The sequence below is a fragment of the Salmo salar genome, unplaced genomic scaffold (genome assembly GCF_905237065.1).
Source record: "Salmo salar unplaced genomic scaffold, Ssal_v3.1, whole genome shotgun sequence".
NCBI classification, from domain to species: domain Eukaryota; kingdom Metazoa; phylum Chordata; class Actinopteri; order Salmoniformes; family Salmonidae; genus Salmo; species Salmo salar.
In genome coordinates, this window is record NW_025547324.1 from 296254 (window position 1) to 312526 (window position 16273).

At 42.9% G+C, this 16273-nt stretch overlaps 1 long non-coding RNA gene across 1 annotated transcript; it reads right to left on the bottom strand.

Annotated features, from left to right (window-relative positions):
* Nucleotides 1–6446: 6446 nt before the first annotated feature.
* Nucleotides 6447–7276, bottom strand: LOC106598244 (uncharacterized). Its single transcript, XR_006762837.1, has 3 exons — nt 7223–7276; nt 7025–7084; nt 6447–6798 (listed from the first exon to the last, which is right to left on the bottom strand). It is a non-coding gene; the product is annotated as an uncharacterized lncRNA (long non-coding RNA).
* Nucleotides 7277–16273: the final 8997 nt, after the last annotated feature.

The window sequence follows — 16273 nt, forward strand, 5'->3', positions numbered from 1 at the left end:
GCGACAGCTGTAGACACAGCCAACTTCTGGTTGTTGTTGCTATCAGTGTAAAGGTCAAGGTCCAATCCAGAGCTTCAACCTTAGAACACTATTTCTTTATTTACATTTTATTTAACCTTTATTTAACTAGGCAAGTCAGTTAAGAAATTATTATTATTTACAATGACGGCCTTGTTCAGGGGCAGAACGACAGATTTTTACCTATAGTTGGGTCTATGGTTAGGTTCCTCTATACCAGCCTCTCAGTACCTATAGTTGGGTCTATGGTTAGGTTCCTCTATACCAGCCTCTCAGTACCTATAGTTGGGTCTCTGGTTAGGTTCCTCTATACCAGCCTCTCAGTACCTATAGTTGCGTCTCTGGTTAGGTTCCTCTATACCAGCCTCTCAGTACCTATAGTTGGGTCTCTGGTTAGGTTCCTCTATACTAGCCTCTCAGTACCTATAGTTGGGTCTATGGTTAGGTTCCTCTATACCAGCCTCTCAGTACCTATAGTTGGGTCTATGGTTAGGTTCCTCTATACCAGCCTCTCAGTACCTATAGTTGGGTCTCTGGTTAGGTTCCTCTATACCAGCCTCTCAGTACCTATAGTTGCGTCTCTGGTTAGGTTCCTCTATACCAGCCTCTCAGTACCTATAGTTGGGTCTATGGTTAGGTTCCTCTATACCAGCCTCTCAGTACCTATAGTTGGGTCTATGGTTAGGTTCCTCTATACCAGCGTCTCAGTACCTATAGTTGGGTCTATGGTTAGGTTCCTCTATACCAGCCTCTCAGTACCTATAGTTGGGTCTCTGGTTAGGTTCCTCTATACCAGCCTCTCAGTACCTATAGTTGGGACTCTGGTTAGGTTCCTCTATACCAGCCTCTCAGTACCTATAGTTGGGTCTATGGTTAGGTTCCTCTATACCAGCCTCTCAGTACCTATAGTTGGGTCTCTGGTTAGGTTCCTCTATACCAGCCTCTCTGGTCCCGATAAACTAATTGACCAGATTTTTAACAAATCCTCAATGAATCCAGTCTATTTCAGAAACAGTAAAACGCCATGCATGTATGACTCTTTGATGACACAGTGTTTCAGAACAATAAAGCAATTTTATTCAAAATTCTAGAAACAGGCATAAACAATCCCAGATCAATCAATCAATACCAAATTAATATCACCAATCAATGATAAGCGAACATCAACAGTAAATAAAATTGATCGACCCCATCGGAGTCCTTAACTAAACCCTTGTGGGGATGCCAATACAATATTTATTGTCTATTACAATTTTATGTGAAGCACAATTGTTAATAACAAGAAAGATGGTTTCTTACCTATTACAACTTAATAAGCGTTTTTATTTGGCTCTCAGGATGATCAGTCCCTCAGATGGCATCTAAAAACGCTACTTTAACACACTTCTATCAACGGGGTAAACTTAAGGAATCCTCCTAGAATTTTACTTTAAAATCAAAATATATTTTAAGCTAAAAAACTAGAGCAAAAATCTTCTTCCAGCAGTCGACAGGTTCTTCTAGGAAGCTCAAAGAGAGTCGTACCCCAAAATCATGCTCCCTTTACACCCTCCATTTTCCTTTCTGCTGACTCATTGTGGCCTACACCTACTGATGACACATTCAGTGGTTAACACCTACCGACGACACATTCAGTGGTTAACACCTACCGACGACACATTCGGTGGTTAACACCTACTGATGATGACACATTCAGTGGTTAACACCTACCGATGATGACACATTCAGTGGTTAACACCTACCGATGATGACACATTCAGTGGTTAACACCTACCGATGACACATTCAGTGGTTAACACCTACCGATGACACATTCAGTGGTTAACATCTACTGATGATGGCACATTCAGTGGTTAACACCTACCGATGACACATTCAGTGGTTAACACCTACCGACGACACATTCAGTGGTTAACACCTACTGATGACACATTCAGTGGTTAACACCTACTGACGACACATTCAGTGGTTAACACCTACTGACGACACATTCAGTGGTTAACACGTACTGATGACACATTCAGTGGTTAACACCTACTGATGACACATTCAGTGGTTAACACCTACTGAAGATGACACATTCAGTGGTTAACACCTACTAACGACACATTCAGTGGTTAACCTGTTAGGGCTAGGGGGCAGTATTTACACCGCCGGATAAAAAACGTACCCGATTTAATCTGGTTACCACTCCTACCCAGTAACTAGAATATGCATATACTTATTACATATGGATAGAAAACACCCTAAAGTTTCTAAAACTGTTTGAATGGTGTCTGTGAGAATAACAGAACTCATTTGGCAGGCCAAAACATGAGAAGATTCTGTACAGGAAGTGGCCTGTCTGACAATTTCTTGCCCTTCTTTGTCATCTCTATCCATTACAAAGGATCTCTGCTGTTACGTGACACTTCCCACGGCTCCAATGGGCTCTCAGAGCCCGGGAAAAAGCTGAATGACGTAATTCAAAGCCCTGGCTGAAACACACGAGTGCTTTTGTTAACCTCTATGGGCTAGGTGGGACGCTAGCATGCCACCCGTGGTGCACTCCATCAACAGCAGGTGCATTTCAAGAGCGGCAAATTTGAATCCAAATAAATGTCAAAATTCAAATTTTTCAAACATACTATTTTACACCCTTTGAAAGATAAACATCTCCTTAATCTAACCACGTTTTACGATTTCAAAAAGGTTTTACGACGAAAGCATAAATTTAGAGTATGTTAGGACAGTACATTTACAAGAGTTGTGTGTAATGTTTTGTCGATTCAAAGACAGGGTCACCAAAACCATAAAACCAGCTAAAATGATGCACTAACCTTTTACAATCTCCATCAGATGACACTCCTAGGACATTATGTTAGACAATGCATGCATTTTTAGTTCTATCAAGTTCATATTTATATCCAAAAACAGCGTTTTACTATGGCATTGATGTTGAGGAAATCGTTTCCCTCCAATAACCGGCAGTCAAGTCAGCGTCACAAATTAAATAATTAAAATTAGAAAACATTGGTAAAATATTATATTGTCATTTAAAGAATTATAGATTTACATCTCTTGAACGCAATCAACTTGCCAGATTTAAAAATAACCTTACTGGGAAATCACACTTTGCAATAATCTGAGCACTGCGCCCAGAAAAATATGCGTTGCGATACAGACTAGACGTCATGTTGGGGAGATCTAAAATCGAAAATACTATGTAAATAATCCATTACCTTTGATTCTCTTCATCAGATGTCACTTCCAGGTATCACAGGTCCATAACGAATGTAGTTTTGTTCAAAAAAGCTCATCATTTATGTCCAAAAATCTCCGTCTTGTTAGCACATGATCTAAGCCAGCCGGACTTTCGTCATGAACGAGGGGAAAAAATATATTTACGTTCGTTCAAACATGTCAAACGTTGTATAGCATAAATCATTAGGGCCTTTTTTAACCAGAACATGAATAATATTCAACGTATTGGAACGAGGGTACCCAACATGAACTCGCGCGCCAGGTGTCTAATGGGACATCATCGTTCCATGGCTCTTGTTCGGTCAGATCTCCCTCCAGAAGACTCAAAACACTTTGTAAAGGCTGGTGACATCTAGTGGAAGCAATAGGAAGTGCCAAAATATTCCTCAGCCCCTGTGCTTTTCAATGGGATAGGTTTAAAGGTAATACAACACATCAGGTATCCACTTCCTGTCAGAAAATGTCTCAGGGTTTTGCCTGCCAAATGAGTTCTGTTATACTCACAGACACCATTCAAACAGTTTTAGAAACTTTAGAGTGTTTTCTATCCATATATAATAAGTATATGCATATTCTAGTTACTGGGTTGGATTAGTAACCAGATTAAATCGGGTACATTTTTTTTATCCAGACGTGCAAATGCTGCCCCCTAGCCCTAACAGGCTAAGTGGTCTATCAGAGGACAAAGGGCTTCATGCTCGTGCACTGGCCGCCCCCCCCCCGTTTTTCCCTCTATTTAGCGAAACACAGATTCCCGGTCGGAATATTATCGCTTTTTTACGAGAAAAATGGCATAAAAATTGATTTTAAACAGCAGTTGACATGCTTCGAAGTACGGTAATGAAATATTTAGAAATCTTTTGTCACGAAATGCGCCATGCGTGCGACCGTTATTTACCATTGGGATAGTGTCTAGAACGCACGAACAAAACGCCGCTGATGGAACATAACTATGGATTATTTTGGACCAAACCTACATTTGTTATTGAAGTAGAAGTCCTGGGAGTGCATTCTAACGAAGAACAGGAAAGGTAATCAAAGGTATAATAGTAAACCGGAGTTTGGTCAGGGCTAAACTTGGTGGGTGTCTAAATGGCTAGCCCTGTGATGCCGGGCTATCTACTGAGAATATAGCAAAATGTGCTTTCACTGAAAAGCTATTTTAAAATCGGACATATCGAGTGCATAGAGGAGTTCTGTATCTATAATTCTTAAAATAATTGTTATGGTTTTTGTGAACGTTTATCGTGAGTAATTTAGTAAATTGTTAGTAAATTCATCGGAAGTTTGAGGGGGGTATGCTAGTTCTGAACGTCACATGCTAATGTAAAAAGCTGGTTTTTGATATAAATATGAACTTGATTGAACAAAACATGCATGTATTGTATAACATAATGTCCTAGGTGTGTCATCTGATGAAGATCATCAAAGGTTAGTGCTGCATTTAGCTGTCTTCTGGGTTATTGTGACATTATATGCTAGCTTGAAAAATGGGTGTCTGATTATTTCTGGCTGGGTACTCTGCTGACATAATCTAATGTTTTGCTTTCGTTGTAAAGCCTTTTTGAAATCGGACAGTGTGGTTAGATTAACGAGAGTCTTGTCTTTAAATAGCTGTAAAATAGTCATATGTTTGAGAAATTGAAGTAATAGCATTTCTAAGGGATTTGAAAATTGCGCCACAGGATTCAACTGGCTGTTGAGTGGGTTAATCACTGAACAGTAGCAGACCTAACTTCATCTGTTCCTGACTCTGGATAGTGGATTAAAAAGACCATCAATCTCCAATGATATTAAAGTACTATTCTGAACATTACTGATATACTGAGTGGCAAGTCAAGATATCTGCTGGTTTTATTGTTTGGTCAATAGCACCACCTGCTGGACAGGTTTAATGTTGCTGGACTGAGCAGTATGGGAGGATGAAAGATGACACATTTAGGGCCGGTTTCCTGGACATCTACATTGAACATGCTTTTTAGTCCAGGACTAGGATTAATCTGTGTCTGGGAAACCAGACCATATACTTTAGTAGAAAGTCAGTGATTCCAGCTTGTAGTGGGCTGACTAGTCCTGAATTGTCCTTTTGTTCCTGGACCATTTTCCATGCAGCTCCAGGTGACAGAGAACATATCAATTAGGGCCGGGCTACAAGCTGATCAATGATACTGAGGAGAATTACATAGAGACAGAGAACCAACTGAGAAAACATATCAATGGTTCTGAATGACAACCAATATACATCAACACCATACATCATGATTCATGGAAATGTGCAAGATTAAAACATTGCAATTACAAAAATATGAATACATTGAATGTTTATTTTAATTCAGAACATCTGAAGATCAAATCAGTTAAATTATTGTACATAAAACAGAGAAGAATTAATCATCACATCTGGGGACCATCACCACCAGCATGCCTAGTATCTATGTGGACCCTACTACAGTTTAACCAGCTCAGCTATAGACTACACCAGCATGACTAGTATCTGTGTAGACCCTACTACAGTTTAACCAGCTCAGCTATAGACTACACCAGCATGACTAGTATCTATGTGGACCCTACTACAGTTTAACCAGCTCAGCTATAGACTACACCAGCATGACTAGTATCTATGTGGACCCTACTACAGTTTAACCAGCTCAGCTATAGACTACACCAGCATGACTAGTATCTATGTGGACCCTACTACAGTTTAACCAGCTCAGCTATAGACTACACCAGCATGACTAGTATCTATGTGGACCCTACTACAGTTTAACCAGCTCAGTTATAGACTACACCAGCATGACTAGTATCTATGTGGACCCAACTACAGTTTAACCAGCTCAGCTATAGACTACACCAGCATGACTAGTATCTATGTGGACCCTACTACAGTTTAACCAGCTCAGCTATAGACTACACCAGCATGACTAGTATCTATGTGGACCCTACTACAGTTTAACCAGCTCAGCTATAGACTACACCAGCATGACTAGTATCTATGTGGACCCTACTACAGTTTAACCATCTCAGCAGTACTACCATAAATACAAAAACCATCATAGAGACTAAACCCAGGATAGAGGGGCTGAGTGAATGTGGTCTGGACTCTGTGGAGGAGGGTCATTGTGTCAGAGACACTGTAGAAGGACAGAGTACCTGCCTTGTGATCCAGGTACACTCAAACTCTGGAGGACTGAGGGCCTGATACATTAGTCACAACATTATTGTGTCTGAAACAATAACCATCACTATAGCACTGTAAACTCCAGGACTTGTTATTGTCTCCAAATCCACTATCTGACCCTGTTCTGCTGATGTCTTTATATGAGACTGCTGTATCAACCCTGTCCCCACTCCTCTCCACCTCCCAGTAACAGCATCCAGACAGACCCTCTCTACACAGAACCTGGTACCTGTTGGTGAATCTGTCTGGATGGTAAGGATATGGTTCGACTGTGCCAAAACAGGTCACCTTTCTGTTCCCTTCAGACAGAGAGAGGTGTGTGTGTGCTGTGTTTGGGTCCAGTGTGAGCTGACAGGAATCTGGGAGAAGAGCAGAGCAGAGACCAATGAGGGGAGTCAGAACAATAAGTTAAGTCATATACTGTATCTACCCTGTCTTTGATTAGAGATCAAATCTGAGAAATATGAGGAGTCAGATAGATACCCAGTCTTTGATTAGATCTACTATTGCTATATATTTCTAGAGGGATTGTTAGGATTGTCAGTAAAAAGAGACAGTTAGTTACTTCACAATTAAGAGACTCACATTGTAACAACTTTTCTCTGGTCTTGGGCTCTGGAGGCAGTACAACATCCACTATATTCACTACATACACACAAACACATTAACCAGCTCAGCTGGCAGAGAGAGGGAATGTTATCATCATACAATATTCCACATGTATATGACTAGTAGGGAACTTTCAATGGTCTAAAGTTGATGTTCTTATTGTTTTCAACACACCTGTAGTGGAGATCTTGGTCCATTCTCCTTTAAGGAAGTCTTCTAGTTTCTCTCTCAGTTCAGACACAGTCTTACTCACATCTCCAAAGTACTGAAGAGGACGGCCAACGATGCTAGGTAAGTCTGAAGATACACTGATACTGGAGAGAGACTGATAACTCTGGAGAGAGGGAGAGAGAGAGAGAGGGACGGACAGAGAGAGAGAGACAGGGGAGAGAGACAGAGAGAGAGAGGGACAGAGAGGGAGAGAGAGATGGACAGAGAGAGCGAAGGAGAGAGAGGGACAGAGAGAGAGAAAGAGAGGGGGACAGAGAGAGAGAGGGGGACAGAGAGTGAGAGAAAGAGAGAGAGAGGGACAGAGAGACAGAGAGAGAGAGGGACAGAGAGACAGAGAGAGAGGGACAGAGAGAGAGGGACAGAGGGACAGAAAGAGGGACAGAGAGAGAGAGGGAGAGGGACAGAGAGAGAGAGAGAGAGAGAGGGACACAGAGAGAGAGAGAGAGAGGGACAAAGAGAGAGAGAGGGAGAGAGAAAGAGAGACAGAGAGGGACAGAGAGAAAGGGACACAGAGAGAGGGGGACAGAGACAGAGGGACACAGAGAGAGAGGGACACAGAGAGAGAGGGACACAGACAGAGAGGGACACAGACAGAGAGGGACAAAGAGAGAGGGACAGAGAGAGAGGGACAAAGAGGGACAAAGTGAGAGAGGGACAAAGAGGGACAAAGAGCGAGAGGGACAAAGAGGGACAAAGCGAGAGAGGGACAGAGAGAGAGGGAGGGACAGAGAGAGAGAGAGAGAGGGACAGAAAGAGAGAGAGGGACAAAGCGAGAGAGGGACAGAGAGAGAGAGGGACAGAGAGAGAGAGAGAGAGAGAGAGAGAGGGACAGCGAGAGAGAGAGGGACAGCGAGAGAGAGGGGGACAGAGAGAGAGGGGGACACAGAGAGAGAGGGGGACACAGAGAGAGAGGGGGACACAGAGAGACAGGGACACAGAGAGACAGGGACAAAGAGAGAGAGGGACAAAGAGAGAGAGGGACAAAGAGAGAGAGGGACAGAGAGAGTGACAGAGAGAGAGATAGAGAGGGACAAAGAGGGACAAAGAGAGAGAGGGACAAAGAGAGAGGGACAAAGAGAGACAGGGACAGAGAGACAGACAGGACAACATAATGATTGAGATGAATAGTTTCACATTAACCTGTTAGGGCTAGGGGGCAGTATTGACACGGCTGGATAAAAAACGTACCCGATTTAATCTGGTTACTACTCCTGCCCAGTAACTAGAATATGCATATAATTATTGGCTTTGGATAGAAAACACCCTAAAGTTTCTAAAACTGTTTGAATGGTGTCTGTGAGTATAACAGAACTCATATGGCAGGTCAAAACCTGAGAAGATTCCATGCAGGAAGTGGCCTGTCTGACAATTTCTTCCCCTTCTTGATTATCTCTATCCATTACAGAGGATCTCTGCTGTTACGTGACACTTCCTACGGCTCCCATGGGCTCTCAGAAGGCGGCAAAAAGCTGAATCGTGGCTTTGCAGGCTCTGGCTGAAAAAAAGTAGCGCGTTTGGGTAGTGGCTGGTTACAGTACTGTGAGACTCAGGCGCGTGCCCGCGTCGACCGAATGCTTTGTTTTCTTTCCTCTGTTTAGCTAAACGCAGATTCCCGGTCGGAATATTATCGCTTTTTTACGAGAAAAATGGCATAAAAATGGAATTTAAACAGCGGTTGACATGCTTCGAAGTACGGTAATGGAATATTTACAATTTTTTTGTCACGAATTGCGCCATGCTCGTGACCCTTATTTACACTTCGGATAGTGTCTTGAACGCACGAACAAAACGCCGCTATTTGGATATAACGATGGATTATTTTGGAACAAACCAACATTTGTTATTGAAGTAGCAGTCCTGGGAGTGCATTCTGACGAAGAACATCAAAGGTAATCAAACTTTTGTAATAGTAAATCGGAGTTTGGTCAGGGCTAAACTTGGTGGGTGTCTAAATGGCTAGCCGTGATGGCTGGGCTATCTACTCAGAATATTGCAAAATGTGCTTTCACCGAAAAGCTATTTTAAAATCGAACACCTCGATTGCACAAAGGAGTTCTGTATCTATAATTCTTAAAATAATTGTTATGTGTTTTGTGAACGTTTATCGTGAGTAATTTAGTAAATTCACCGGAGGTTTGCAGGGGTATGCTAGTTCTGAACGTCACATGCTAATGTCAAAAGCTGGTTTTTGATATAAATATGAACTTGATTGAACAAAACATGCATGTATTGTATAACATAATGTCCTAGGTGTGTCATCTGATGAAGATCATCAAAGGTTAGTGCTGCATTTAGCTGTGGTTTGGGTTTATGTGACATTATATGCTAGCTTGAAAAATGGGTGTCTGATTATTTCTGGCTGGGTACTCTGCTGACATAATCTAATGTTTTGCTTTCGATGTAAAGCCTTTTTGAAATCGGACAGTGTGGTTAGATTAACGAGAGTCTTGTCTTTAAAATGGTGTAAAATAGTCATATGTTAGAGAAATTGAAGTAATAGCATTTCTAAGGTATTTGAAAATCGCGCCACGGGATTACACTGGCTGTTGCGTAGGTGGGACAATTTTGTCCCGCCTAGCCCAGAGAGGTTAACCTGTTTAGGATAGGGGGCAGTATTGACACGGCTGGATAAAAAACATACCCGATTTAATCTGGTTACCACTCCTACCCAGTAACTAGAATATGAATATACGTATTACATATGGATAGAAAACACCATACATTTTCTAAAACTGTTTGAATGGTGTCTGTGAGTATAACAGAACTCAAATGGCAGGTCAAAACCTGAGAGATTCCTTTACAGGAAGTGGCCTGTCTGACCATTTCTTGAACTTGTTTTCCATCTCTATCATTTACTAAGGATCTCTGCTCTAACGTGACACTTCCCACTTCGTCCATAGGCGCTCAGAGCCCGGGAAAAAACAGAATGTCGTCATTCCAGCCCCAGGCTGAAACACATTATCGCCTTTCTCAAGTGGCCGATCAAGGGACACTGGCTTATGCACGTGACCCCGACCGCCCCGCCTTTGGGATTTTTTCCTCTGTTTGCCGAAAAGGAGATTCCCTGTCGGAATATTATCGCTTTTCTACGAGAAAAATGTCGTAAAAATTGATTTTAAACAGCGGTTGACATGCTTCGAAGTACGGTAATGGAATACTTAGAATTTTATTGTCACGAATTGCGCCATGCGCGCGACACTTCTTTACTATTTCGGATAGTGTCTGGAACGCATGAACAAAACGCCGCTATTCGGATATAACGATGGATTATTTTGGACCAAACCAACATTTGTTATTGAAGTAGCAGTCCTGGGTGTGTATTCTGACGAAGACAACAAAAGGTAATCAAACTTTTATAATAGTAAATATGATTATGGTGAGTGCTAAACTTGCCGGGTGTCTAAATAGCGAGCCCATGATGCCTGGGCTATGTACTTAGAATATTGCAAAATGTGCTTTCACCAAAAAGCTATTTTAAAATCGGACATATCGAGTGCATAGAGGAGGTCTGTATCTATAATTCTTAAAATAATTGTTATGCTTTTTGTGAACGTTTATCGTGAGTAATTTAGTAAAATGTTAGCGAATTCCCCGGATAACTGTACAAGGACTGGAAATACTGCATGAACCACATGTTCTCGCGCAAGGAAGCCATCCTCAGAGACCTGTTAGCGTGCAAAGCATCGCAACTCATCTCGTCCAAGATGGCAGCCGGGTTATTTCCTTGGAGCAGTCTCATCAAATCAGCAAAGAACAAGCACTTTAGTCAACAAACGCTGGATCGCTTGAAGGTAGCCAACTCCAGTGTTAAAACGACCTACCTAGAAACGGTGAAGACGTGACTACAGCACATTACAGGACTCTCTGTCAAGCCAGTCGAATGCCCCGAGTATCACAAGTGTAACCCTTGCGAAGCAGCCTTCTACAGATACCCCTTGAACCTCCAGGCTAACACAGGGTGTATCATGGCCATGTTCGGTGGATCGCTCATATGCGAGGCCAAGCGTTCTGACACAAGCAAGGCGTCTGACGGTGATAATGAACATGGCTCCACTCACGTTAGAGATGCCAACACGGAGGATCATCACAACCAGGTCCCCCTAACCCAAATCGATTCCTCGTCTTACACAGAGATCATTTCACACCCCTACCAGCCTTTCAACAAATGTTTCGCCAACTCCAGGGTGCTCATAGCTCAATATGCAGACTGTACCTTGGTGAACCGATCTGGAAAGCTTTTAGCTCACTGCATTATAGACTACTGCTTACCCCGCTACATGTACAGATCTGCCCTTGGCTCCCACAGCCTGGACGATTGCAAAGAGCACTTGCTCACCTCAATCACCTCAGTCAGACAGAGGTTGAAGAGGGCAACCATGGCTTTCAACTCGGTAATGAACAACTGCCCCGAACACATGATACCCGTCTGCGGGACTAGTGAGTTGGAGCACCTAAGGATAAACAGGGAAAAGGTGGCGCGTCTGCCCGGTGAGAAACTCGAGGTCTGCAGCAATGTAATCACCAAGGACATATCCCTACAGCCCAGCGATGTCTACAGGAACCTAAGTGCCTCACTTGGGAAAAGGCTCACGGAAGCCATATCGGAAGGCATACTGTCCCTTGTCGACAACGACTCTTGCTCTGCCGCCTCCATCTTGCTTTCGTTGCCGATTGTCATGTTGCGAGACGCTGGGATCACATACTCTACTACCGGTAGGATTTCCATAGTGAGAAGCGAGCTGTGCGAGAGGACTCTAGTTGACCTGGCAGGCCTTCTGTATCAGACTGTACTCATGTTGCAGATACAGACCCCTGACGCTTTCAGCTCTGGGCCCGTTATGTACCCAGAATCTGTTCTTTGCATCATGCCGTACTGTTGCGCCGACACAAAAGTCATGAGAACCTGGATCGAGACATTTAGAGAGAAAAAGTGGATCGCCCCTGTCCGGGCTAAGCTCGGAAAGAGGAGCCGTCCTCTCTCTGACTGCAGCAGGGTGGTTACATATCATTGCACGGGTTGTAAAAACTTCTACAAGGACCTGTTCACCAACAATATCCCCGTTCACAGGCTTATCCAGCGTGTCTACGGCGAAGACAAGAAGAGACGGATAAGACGGTTTGTCAATGAAAGACGGTGGCTCTCGTGATCCTTACCCGGCCTGGCATTGCTCATCGCTCTCCTCAACGGTGACACTATTCAACATTTGCCTGAACGTAGACTGAGACAAAAATTACCGTATATACCATTTCGTATACATGCATCGAGTACAGACCGGTGATAGTTTACCTTTAGCATCCCAAGCACGGATAAAGATGTCTTTCAGTCAGAAGGAGTATGTATTCACCCACACAATGTACAAGGTCAGTGAAGCACATCAGCCTACCATGTTCAAGATTGACTTGCAAGGGCTCATACCCTTTGGAGACTGCAGCACTCTGTTCATCATTGACAACATGACAGTTACCGCATACAAGCAAGGCACCTTCGACAAAATACCAGCCAAGTTCACTGTCCTCAATGACAACAAGACAAGGGTCCTGACTAACGATCCATCTAAACGTTCATCCCAGTGGAATGTTGACATTAACGGTGGCTCCTGTATCAAGATAGCTGGCACAGACACAGTTCCTTTCAATCGAACCCTATCTGTGTATGATGACGACAACAGGCAGGCTCTCATCAATGTCTTAGCCTTCATGATGTCAAACAGTCTCTGGGCATCGGACAGCGCAAAAGGAGCTTTAGACATTCTAGTTGCTTCTGCCCGAGGGGAGTTTCAATTCACATGCCGCACAGGTGTTCAACAATAGGTCTTGCCAGGGTTATCATGGGACCCAGTGGAATATTATCCTTTTCTTTTCCCCAGTGTGCAGACAGTTACGTCTGCATACCTTCTCATCACCTCAGCACTGACAAGGACTATGATGCTCTCAGAAATGTCCTAGCTCTTTTGCGATCTGCCTGCCTTGACGACCTTGGGATTCTCCACAGAGTCACTCAGGAGATGGCAATGGCAAGCCCGCGAGCCTTCCAAGACCTCGACTGTACATCTTTCCCTCCTAGACACATGTATGGTGGTGAAATACGTCACTGCACTGTACCAGACCATGAGTGAGTACGCCGACAACATTGCCATTATAGACGAAAATAGGCCTCACGTCAAAGTCTTGATCCAGAGCCCCTCTGATAACATAGGTGAAATCACTGGACATCTCTCAATCACCATACTCTATGGAACAACACTCTGGGACATATACACAAAACTCATCCATGGGCTGAGGCTTTCGGAGGGGTGTGAGGAAGAAGACATTGACAGTATTGCTACTGTCACACAGTTAAGCACCGAGGTGTTGATCAGGAGAACCCAGTTGAAGTTTATGTTGATTAACCATATGTCTTTAAAGGATTGTTATAACGTTTACTATGGTTCGACATGTGTATAGGTTAACAGCAATTGTGTGATATGTACAGGTGGACTATGTTATACAGTAATGTTTCACAAATATATTGAATAAAGGCACAAGACACATCTCCCTGACTGATCATTCATTTGGTTTATTCATGTGAAGACAAACTCAATGCTAGCTGGAATGGCATTATACAATAATTATACAATAGCTTACACAGAGTATGTTATGAAAAGAGTTCACTATTCATATCTATAGCCTTGTGCTGAGCACATCGGATCCTCTTGTGTCCTTCGATCATAGTCTATCCTTGTCATTGTCTCCACTCACTTTAAGGGGAAGGTCGTGGCACAAAAAGTACATTCTTAGCCCTTGTCATGTAGTCCATCAACTCTCGTATATTGGAGAAGTGTAGATTGGCCCCACATCGAAACCCAGACCTGTCGAACATCACTTTGTATGCCTTTCCTTTCCCTGTTACAATGTCAAAGAGGTACCCAGAACGGTGTTCATCCATGTAACATATTGCTGCAGCAGGATTGCTTTTTTCCATTTGCATACTTTTTAGGTTGTTTAACAAGGCAGTGTGCTCACATTACCCTGAGGACCTTCCATTTGGTGACTGCCCAAAAGACAGTCCCCACCATGCACTCCTTAGTGACTGTATCATGGTATGCATCTCTTCCACTACACGTATGCAAGGGAACTCACTTTGACCACCAGGTATGGATCTCGGTCTAGCCATCAGGTACCCTCCTGGGTATTTTGCAATCATGTCCTCTATAATGTTTGCAGGTTGACTGTATTCACATTTTAGGAAGTCGGTACATTTGTAACGACCTCCTATGACATGTATGGCGAATGAGATAATAACATAATCATCTGTCTTCATCATATATGAACACACTCCTCCGGGCACCGCTCCACAGTATTCCGATATGGCAAAAGCTCCAGCATTCACATCGGGTCTATTCAGAAAAGATGTACTTTGTTGCTCAGACACAGAACCCCACCAGTTGTCACCCAGTGACTCTACATTCCAGCCATTTCCAATAGACACTTGCTGTTCTTCCCCGTGCTGAGACAGGCTAAGTGTGTTCATATCCTAGGAACAGACCTTGCTATTTAACTTCTCTAGGGCCACAGGATTCCACTGGCTGTTACGTAGGTGGGACGATTTCGTCCCGCCTACGTAACAGCCAGTGGAATCCTGTGGCCGATATTCAAATACCTTAGAAATGCTATTACTTCAATTTCTCAAACATATCCTCTAACAGCCACTTGCAGCCTGTGGCGCGATTTTCAAAACCTTAAAAATCCTATTACTTCAATTTCTCAAACATATTACTATTTTACAGCTATTTAAAGACAAGACTCTCGTTAATCTAACCACACTGTCCGATTTCAAAAAGGCTTTACAACGAAAGCAAAACATTAGATTATGTCAGCAGAGTACCAAGCCAGAAATAATCAGACACCCATTTTTCAAGCCAGCATATAATGTCACCAAAACCCAGAAGACAGCTAAATGCAGCACTCACCTTTGATGATCTTCATCAGATGACAACCCTAGGACATTATGTTATACAATACATGCATGTTTTGTTCAATAAAGTTCATATTTATATCAAAAACCAGCTTTTTACATTAGCATGTGACGTTCAGAACTAGCATACCCCCGCAAACTTCCGGGAATTCGCTAACATTTTACTAAATTACTCACGATAAACGTTCACAAAAAGCATAACAATTATTTTAAGAATTATAGATACAGACCTCCTCTATGCACTCGATATGTCCGATTTTAAAATAGCTTTTTGGTGAAAGCACATTTTGCAATATTCTAAGTACATAGCCCAGGCATCACGGGCTCGCTATTTAGACACCCGGCAAGTTTAGCACCACCATAATCATATTTACTATTATAAAAGTTTGATTACCTTTTGTTGTCTTCGTCAGAATGCACTCCCAGGACGTCTACTTCAATAACAAATGTTGGTTTGGTCCAAAATAATCCATCGTTATATCCGAATAGCGGCGTTTTTTTCGTGCGTTCCAGACACTATCCGAAATGGTAAAGAAGTGTCGTGCGCATGACGCAATTCGTGACAATAAAATTCTAAATATTCCATTACCGTACTTCGAAGCATGTCAACCGCTGTTTAAAATCTATTTTTACGCCATTTTTCTCGTAGAAAAGCGATAATATCCAGACAGGGAATCTCCTTTTCGGCAAACAGAGGAAAAAATCACAAAGGCGGGGGCGGTCGGGTCACGCGCATAAGTCCAGAGTCCCTTGATCGGCCACTTGAGAAAGGCGATAATGTGTTTCAGCCTGGGGCTGGAATGACGACATTCTGTTTTTTCCTGGGCTCTGAGCGCCTATGGACGACGTGGGAAGTGTCACGTTAGAGCAGAGATCCTTAGTAAAAGATAGAGATGGAAAAGAAGTTCAAGAAATGGTCAGACAGGCCACTTCCTGTAAAGGAATCTCTCAGGTTTTGACCTGCCATTTGAGTTCTGTTATACTCACAGACACCATTCAAACAGTTTTAGAAACTTTAGGGTGTTTTCTATCCATATGTA